Genomic DNA, 8,001 nt, shown 5'->3' with positions numbered 1-8,001 from the left:
GGACATCTTGGTTGCTTCCAACTTCTTGCAATTATAAGCAAAACTGGTATAAAAATTTGTGTGCAGGTTTTTATGCGGACAAAAGATTTCAGGTTATTTGGGTAAATACCTAGGAATATGACTGCTGAGTTGTATGGTAAGCCTATGTTTAGCTTTGTAAGAAACTGCCAGACTATCTTCCAAAGTGGTTATACCATTTTGCATTCCCATCAGCAATCAACGAGAGTTCCTGTTGTTCCACATCCTTGTCAGCATTTAGTATTATCAGTGTTTTTGATTTTAGCCAATCTAATAAGTGTGTAGTGTTGTTTTAACTTGCAATTTCCTGATGACATGTGATGTTGAGCACCTTTTGATAAGCTCATTTGCCATCTGTATATCTTCTGTGGTGAGGTGTGTTCAGATCTGTTGCACATTTTGTAATTGGGTGTTTTCTTTTCTCATTGTTTAATTTTAAGAGTCCTTTGTATAGTTTGGATACAAGTCCTTTATCAGATATGTGTTTTGCATGTATTTTCTCTCAGTTGGTGGCTTGTCTTTTCATTTTGTTAACTGAGGTCTTTTGCAGAACAAAAGTTTTTAATTTTAATGAAGTCCAACTTACCAGGTTTTTCTTTTACAGATAGTACTTTTGGTGTTGCAGCTAAAAAAAAAAAAAAAATTGCCAAACCCAAGGTCACTTAGATTTTCTCTTATGTTATCTTCTAAAAGTTGCATAGTTTTTCATTTTACATTTAAGTCTATGATCCATTTTGAGCTAATTTGTGTGACAGATACAAGCTCTGTGTCTAGACTCATTTTGTATGTGGATGTCCAATTGCTCAGCACCATTTGTTGAAAAGACTATCCTTTCTCCATCGAATTGCCTTTGCTCCTTTGTCAAAGATATATTGACTATATTTGTATGGATCTATTCCTGGACTCTCTATTCTGTCCCATTGTTCTATTTGTCTATTTCTTCACCAGTTCCACACTGTATTGATCACCATAGATTTATGGTAAGTCTTGAAGTCTGTTTGTGCCAGTCTTCCAACTCTCTTCTTCAGTATTGTGTTAGCTATTCTAGGTCCTTTGTCTTTCCATATGTTGTGAGGATGCGAGTGATGACTTCTAAGATTTTTACCTGCCCACCTGGAAACTGGGAATCCTGAACTTGGATTGTCACCTTGAATCTCAGGCTCTAAGTTACCTGAGATTGTAAATTTTACTTCAGATTTACATTGTTTATTATTCTTTGCCCCTGCTTCTTACCCCCAGTCAACTACTAAAAGTAAAGATTTATGTCCATCCTGTTCCAGAAAGGATTTAGGGCAGCCTGCAAAGATATATACCATATAGCATGATGAAGACATTGAATATAGGTGAGGAAAATGAGGCAAAGAGAAAACAAATATAGGTTTTATGCAGAACAAAGGTAAGTTTAACCACAAAACACAATTCATCAAATCCTGAACACTTTGTAGAGGCGGGCTGCAAATGTGTTATGAAAGGTGACCCTTACGGGAGACTTAGCATCCATTACAGTGTTTCCCAAACCAGTAATGCAGAAATTCCTTTTTCAATGAAAAACAAGTGTTTTTGTAGAGCCCTGAACTCGACTTGAATCATAATATTACACATGACCAGGTATATGCTCCTTAGATGGGCAATGCTTCGTTCTGTTGTACACGGGGTTGCCATCGTCAGAGCTGACTCAGTGGTAGAGAACAACAACAACATGCTTCTTATGCTGATAGTGCTTATACAACTCTAAAATAACAAATTTATAGACAGAATGACTAGAAACAAAACTAAAAAACAGTACATTTCCTTAGCAACACCAACTTCGTGTAACAAACGATGTTTGGCTGAAATTAAATTACTGCTTGAAATGTGAATGTGAAGCGTACTACTTAGATAAAGGTTCTTTTGAATTCAACTTGCTTATCCTACTGAAAGCCATGTGATGATGCAACTAGCCCACCACTGATATCTATTTGGTTAGTACAGCATGCACTGACATCATTTGTCTTTTATTTGGCTAATAAAAGAATTAGAATATTTTAATATTATCTGGCCCCAATATTATTGTAAACACAAATGGGAACATGGGCCATGTGATTTCTGTCATTATTTGGTAATAAGACACTGATCCAAATAACAGAAGATTCTCAAAAATATTCTAAGACACGTGTGTTTTCATTTTGATGATCCAAAAAAAAGAAAGAATATGAAGTAGAATAAACAGGGCTTGATCACCGATTCAATGAGTGGCTATGAAAATTATGGGACAGAGAAGAGTCAAAGTGACTTCTGGATTTTGGGTTTGGCTGACAAGGTGCCCTTCAACAGGGAAGAGCTACACAAAGGGTTACAGGTTTGATGGCCAAGATGGTAAGTTAAGTTTAAGATTTGTTAGGTTTGAGATGCCTGTGGGACAGCAAGATGAAGGTGTCCAGGAGGCAGTTAGCCACATGCATCTGGAGTTAGGAGATGTTTGTGCTGGAGAGAGATATCTGGGAACTTCCATCATATATTGATAGTAGTTGAAGTCATAAGGTGTAGGAGATCATCAAGGAGTGTAGAGTAAGAAAAAAAGTCTACCTTGGTGAGAACTCTGGGAGCACTACATATTTAAGTGCCAGGGGAAGAAGAGCCCACAAAAGAGAATGAGGAGGACAGTCTGGGGTGGAGTAGGAAAATCAGCAGAGCCTTATATCATGGAAGACAAAGGAACAGAAAGTTTCTAAAAAGGAGGGAGTAGTACAGAAAGGTCAAGAAAGTCAAGGCCTGAAAATAATTACAGCAAGTAGGAGAACCTTATGAGTGTACTGTTAGTAGAGTGACCCAACCAGAATGATTCTGGTAGAAGTCACACTATAGCATGTGTGTGTGTGTGAGTGTGTGTAGGTGGGGGAAGTGGGGGTGGGATTGAAATATGACTGTTAGGTGTGGAAGGGAATACGAGTCAAGAAAAAATTTTTCAAGAAGGTCAATATAATTTTTGAGGATTACAAAATTTTCTTACATTTGAGCCTATCAATTCCATATTGTATGTGCTGGTTAGAAATTTAGGTTCTAAGGAGCCCTGCTTCCCTTTGATAGGGAATTCAAAGATGTTTTTGAAAATTGTGGAACTCAGTTCTGGCTAGGATGAAGTGACATTGGCACTCTCTCACACCACATGTGAAACCATAAATTGGCACGTCCCACCTAAGAAATGATCTGGTGAATGTATCAAGTACCTTAAAATAACTGATTTCTGGCCTGGGACAGGGAAAGTTCAAGGTAAGCTTGCTGTATATTGTTGGGTCAGAAAATAAAGGAGTGCTCAAAAAGTGATAGTGGCATGTCAAAAGGATACAGGAGCCAGCATGAAGGAGCTACCACTGGGCAAATCAGGGACATTTTGAACATCAGAATGAATAGTGGCAATAATGAATTATAACATATCGAAAAAGAAACAAACATGAGTCTAGACTGATGCTAATGAATAGAAAGAAAGAGAAGAGAAAGCTGTTTATTTACTTCCCTGTTTTACGATAAAATGCAACTAATACATATAGTGGAATATAAGAATAGTATTATAACAATAATTAAACCAGGGAAGAATCATAAATAGGATACCTGGATTAAAATTTTTGAGGAAAAGCATATTTATACAGATCTCCCTACAGATAAAATTCATCTGAAATTAATTTTGATGTCTAGTACGAGGAAAGAATCTAAACTGATTTCCTACCCCCCGAAAATTGGTAGCCAGTTTTCTATCTCTTTTCCATAGATATGTGATACACTTACTCCCCACTTACTGACTATCTCATTACCTGACATTTTGCACTTAAAACAGTAGTAAAAAATCTACCATCTGACTATTTTGTGCATTAATGATGTATGCCTGGCAGTAATGAATGCTGGGTATGAGGTGAGAGTAACGCTGGCCATGATGGTTACGGCTATGTGTCAATTTGGCTGGGCCATGATCTTAGTGATCTGGCAGTTATGTAATGACATAATTTGGCAGTTATGTAATGATATAGCCATCCTCCATTTTGGATCTGATGTGGTCATCCTCCATTTTCACATAGCACTGAGTTTTGCATAACCACTTGGTCTTTGGAACCTAACCATATTTAGAAGTGAGGAGTAGATGTATTAGACGGTAAGCTTCTTGAGAACATAGACTGTGTCATGTTCACAGTTTTATCCCTACTGCCTACCCAACACAAAAAACCAGTTGCTGACCAGCTGATTCCAACTCATTGCAACCCCATGTGTGTCAGAGTAGAATTATGCTCCATAGCGTTTTCAACAGCTGATTTTTTGGAAGTAGATCACTATGCCTTTCTTCTAAGACATCTTTGGGTGGACTCAAACCTTCAACCTTTCAGTTATCAGCCAAGCACATTGGATCACGCAGGGATTCTATACCCAACACAGTGCCTATCTAAATAAGCACTAAGCACTAGAATCTTCTCAACTGGGCTATGTATTCATATGATCTTTGAATCTATTTGGAACTTTTTTGTAGATTTATAAAAGGGGAGGTTGAAGATACGGTGCAGGCTCTCAGAGGAGACAACAGTGGGTGGTCTGGTGTGGGGGGGGATTCAAAGGACTGAGCTGGGGAAGAAGAAGGCCCTTTCCCCCAGGGATGAGGGAAGAGGCAGTCTAGGGCAGATGTGGGTGCAGGTAAGTGTTGTGGTGGGGTGGTTAGGTTGTTATGGGTCACATCCAATAATCTCGGCTTTTTCATTGTAGTAGTAGATGAGATTCTCTGCTGAGAATGATAATCAAGATAGCATTGTGAATTTAGATTGCTTATTCTATTGACAAGTCTGGAATAGCAGATGTGAGGAACCAGAGAGGAAGCTGACTATGGATCCCTAGAATGATCACGGAGGGGCACAGTTGGGATGGTGACTGGGATTTGTACTGGTACCAACATGAATGCTTTTAGTGCTACTTCTAGAGCTCAGAAAATGACTCAAGAAAATCTGAGTGGGGATTTGCCAAAGCTCTTGAGGAAAAGGGCCAGGAGAATTTAATTAAAAGAGCACCTCGCTTTAGGTTGCATCCCCTTTCCATCTTCCTCTGCCAAGCCCCATGATTGTGGTTACCAGGTTTTGGCTTGTCTGTAGCCAACTGCACAGCACTCTGATGTCTCTGGGTGCCATCGAGATGGTTCTGACTCCTAGTGACCCCATGTATAACAGAATGAAACACTGCCCTGTCCTGCGCCATCCTCACAATCGTTGTTATGCTTCAGCCCATTTTTGGAGCCACTGTGTCAATCCATCTCCTTGGGGGCCTTTCTGTTTTTCACTGACCCTCTACCAAGCATGATCTCCAGGGTCTGATCCCTCCTGATGATAACATGTCCAAAGTATATGAGACAAAGTCTCATCATACTTGGTTCTAAGGAGCATTCTGGTCTTCATTGTCCAGCTTTCGCATGCATATGAGGCTATTGAAAAGATCATGGCTTAGATCAGGTGCACCTTAGTCTTCAAGGTGAAGTCTTCAAACAGGATAAAAATGACAGACAATGCTAGCCAGGCAAAGCAAAACAGGGCTTGGTGACTTTACAGCCACCAGCATTTGCAACACAAAACTAGAAAAAGATTATATGTAGAGCTAACATCACTTAGTGATTACCCTGGGTCAGGCATCCTGCCAAGTGCTTTTCAGGCATTATCATGTTTAATGCTCAGAAAAATATCCATGAAGTCGGTACTATTATTAACCCCATTTTAAAGAGAAGACGTCTGCGGTCTAGAGAGATTAGTATTTGCTTAAGGTCATATTGCTAATTATTGGCGGAGTCAACCAATTGTGACAACAGAACCCTGTTTCTTAACCTGAGCTGAACGCTGAGCGCGGTAACATATTACGGTGCCCACGTTTTCGAACACAGTAACCGCGGTCCAGGCACCACTCATCCGGGTGACCATGCACGCGTGCTGCTCACGCGCGCAGCTGATGTGGCTTCCTCTACGAAGGCTGAGGCGTTGAGCTCGGCCGGGCTGTCGTGGACGACTCTATCTAGGCTGTACTCCTTCTGCCTTTGCATCTGATCGTAATGCCTGGCGGGAGGGGTGAGGGGGAGGAGCCTATCTCCGGAAAGGGTTGCAGATTGGAGGTGAGGAGGAACAGGGGGCGGAGCCTTGGGGGGAAGCTAGGAGCCGCATCAACCATGTAAGCGGCTTCGCTTCCTGCCGCATCCGCCGGCGGTGCCCGTAGTCCCCGGGAGTCTCGCTTCCTGCGCTTCAGCGGGGCGAAGCGGCGGCTAGGTTGGAAAGGGGGCTTGCGGGGCCGGGGCGGAGGGCGCAGGCAGGGGAGGGCGTTTGGGGCGCGGTCAGGAGGAGCTGAGAGAGAGGGACGAGGCCGACTTCGGGAGCTTCGGGGCCAGAGCGGGAGAGGGAAGCCAAGGTAAAGGCGAGAACCGGGGCTCGACACCCAAGGGTTGGAGGCCAGGGTGCGACCAGGCCAGGGGAGGGCAGAGAACCGGTCCCCGTAATTAGTGGGTCCCCTGGATTCCCCGGCCGCCCCTTGTTTGGCGAGTAGGGAGGGAAGCCGGGTCGAACTGTTCTTGAAGTGGTTTCCTTGGAAACACTTGAAGTTCCGTTACCCCTCTCCGGTCCCTTGTGCCTGAACTTATTTTGGAGATGCATAGTCCAATTCCTCCTCCTTTTTGTAGGATGAGTCTGTATCAGAGGTGCATTGGTAGGCTGGAAAAAAAGTTCGTGAACTACGGAAACGATACCAACGGTGGAATTAAAAAAAAAAATTAACATATAATGTATGCTGCAAGTGGGGCCGTTCCATTTCAAATTATCTTAAAGTCTTATTTAAGGAGGAGACTTGATTTCCCAGTTAGTATTTCCCCTTTCATTGGAATGTTCCCTTTAGAAGGATTGGAAGAAAACCCAGTATGGAATGGATGGATATTTTCAGACTTTATAGGATCTTCTGTCCAGTTTAGAGGTTATCATTCTTAAGACACTCAAGAAGAAATATCAGAAATGCTAGAATTCTGTATAAAGCAAGTCGTTCCTGTTTATCTGGTGTGTATATATGTTAAATTTTCTAGTATTAAATATGTTCTGTGTTGTAGAATTTGTACCATATTGACAGGAGAGGTGGTCTCTTGGTATACTGCACTCTTATTTTTCAATTAAGGAGCCCTGGTGGCAGTGGTAGTGAAGAGCTCAGCTCCTAACCAAGAGGTTGGCAGTTCAAATCTATCAGCTGCTCCTTGGAAACCCTATGGAGCAATTCTACTCTGTCCTATAGGGTCGCTGTGAGTGGGAATTGACTCCATGGCAGTGCGTTTTGGTTTTTGGTGGCAGTGGTTAAAGTGCTTCGCTGCTAAGCAAAAGGTTGGCTGGAACCCACCAGCCGCTCTGCGAAGAAAGATGCGGCAGTCTGCTTCTGTAAAGATTACAGCCTTGGAAATCCCGTGGGACAGTTCTACCCTGTCCTATAGGGTAGCTGTGAGTCAGAATCGACTCACTGATGGACAACAACATTTTTGAGTTATTTGAATCATGTTCTCTGGCATTCCAAAACACTCCCACTCCATTGGGATTCTTACAGAAAACGTTCTTAGTTTCTTTTCATTTGGTTTGGACAGAGACTGAACAGGTGGAGTATCTTCTGTAAATCGAGATTACATTCCTGTGTTCTCCCTTTTTCTTCTTGCTGGGAAGAGTAAATATGGGTCACATTGTGGTTTTTCTGTAGTGTTTCTTTTGGCATGTCTGTCAAAAATCGAACAAAAAAAATGGTGATGAAAGCTAACATTTATAGTATTCTGCTATCATCTATTGTTAGATAAGTTTTGAGCATTTAAAGAAAGTTATTTGGAAATGACCAGACTCATACTAGCCTAGGGTTAGCGTCACCTAGTGCAGTAACTCATGGTGTCACCCTTTTCCGCCATGGACCTCCTTTTGTACCTGAGCATACAGAATCCTTGGTAATGATTTTTGTACTAATGTTACTTGTAAATTGTAATTC

At 41.7% G+C, this 8,001-nt stretch overlaps 1 protein-coding gene across 18 annotated transcripts in view; it reads left to right on the top strand.

Annotated features, from left to right (window-relative positions):
- Positions 1 to 6,141: 6,141 nt before the first annotated feature.
- PIKFYVE (phosphoinositide kinase, FYVE-type zinc finger containing) overlaps positions 6,142 to 8,001 on the top strand; it is an 89,535-nt gene continuing 87,675 nt past the window's right edge. For 10 of the 18 annotated variants that reach the window (XM_064286732.1, XM_064286741.1, XM_064286731.1 and 7 more), the window contains exon 1: positions 6,173 to 6,272. The gene's annotated coding sequence lies outside the window, so the exon portion shown is untranslated. The other 8 variants (XM_064286736.1, XM_064286742.1, XM_064286738.1 and 5 more) reach the window with 4 other exon arrangements.

The sequence above is a fragment of the Loxodonta africana genome, chromosome 6 (assembly GCF_030014295.1).
Source record: "Loxodonta africana isolate mLoxAfr1 chromosome 6, mLoxAfr1.hap2, whole genome shotgun sequence".
Taxonomy (NCBI): Eukaryota; Metazoa; Chordata; class Mammalia; order Proboscidea; family Elephantidae; genus Loxodonta; species Loxodonta africana.
Note: the sequence above shows the minus strand (reverse complement) of the source record. Positions and strands in the feature narration are given on the sequence as shown.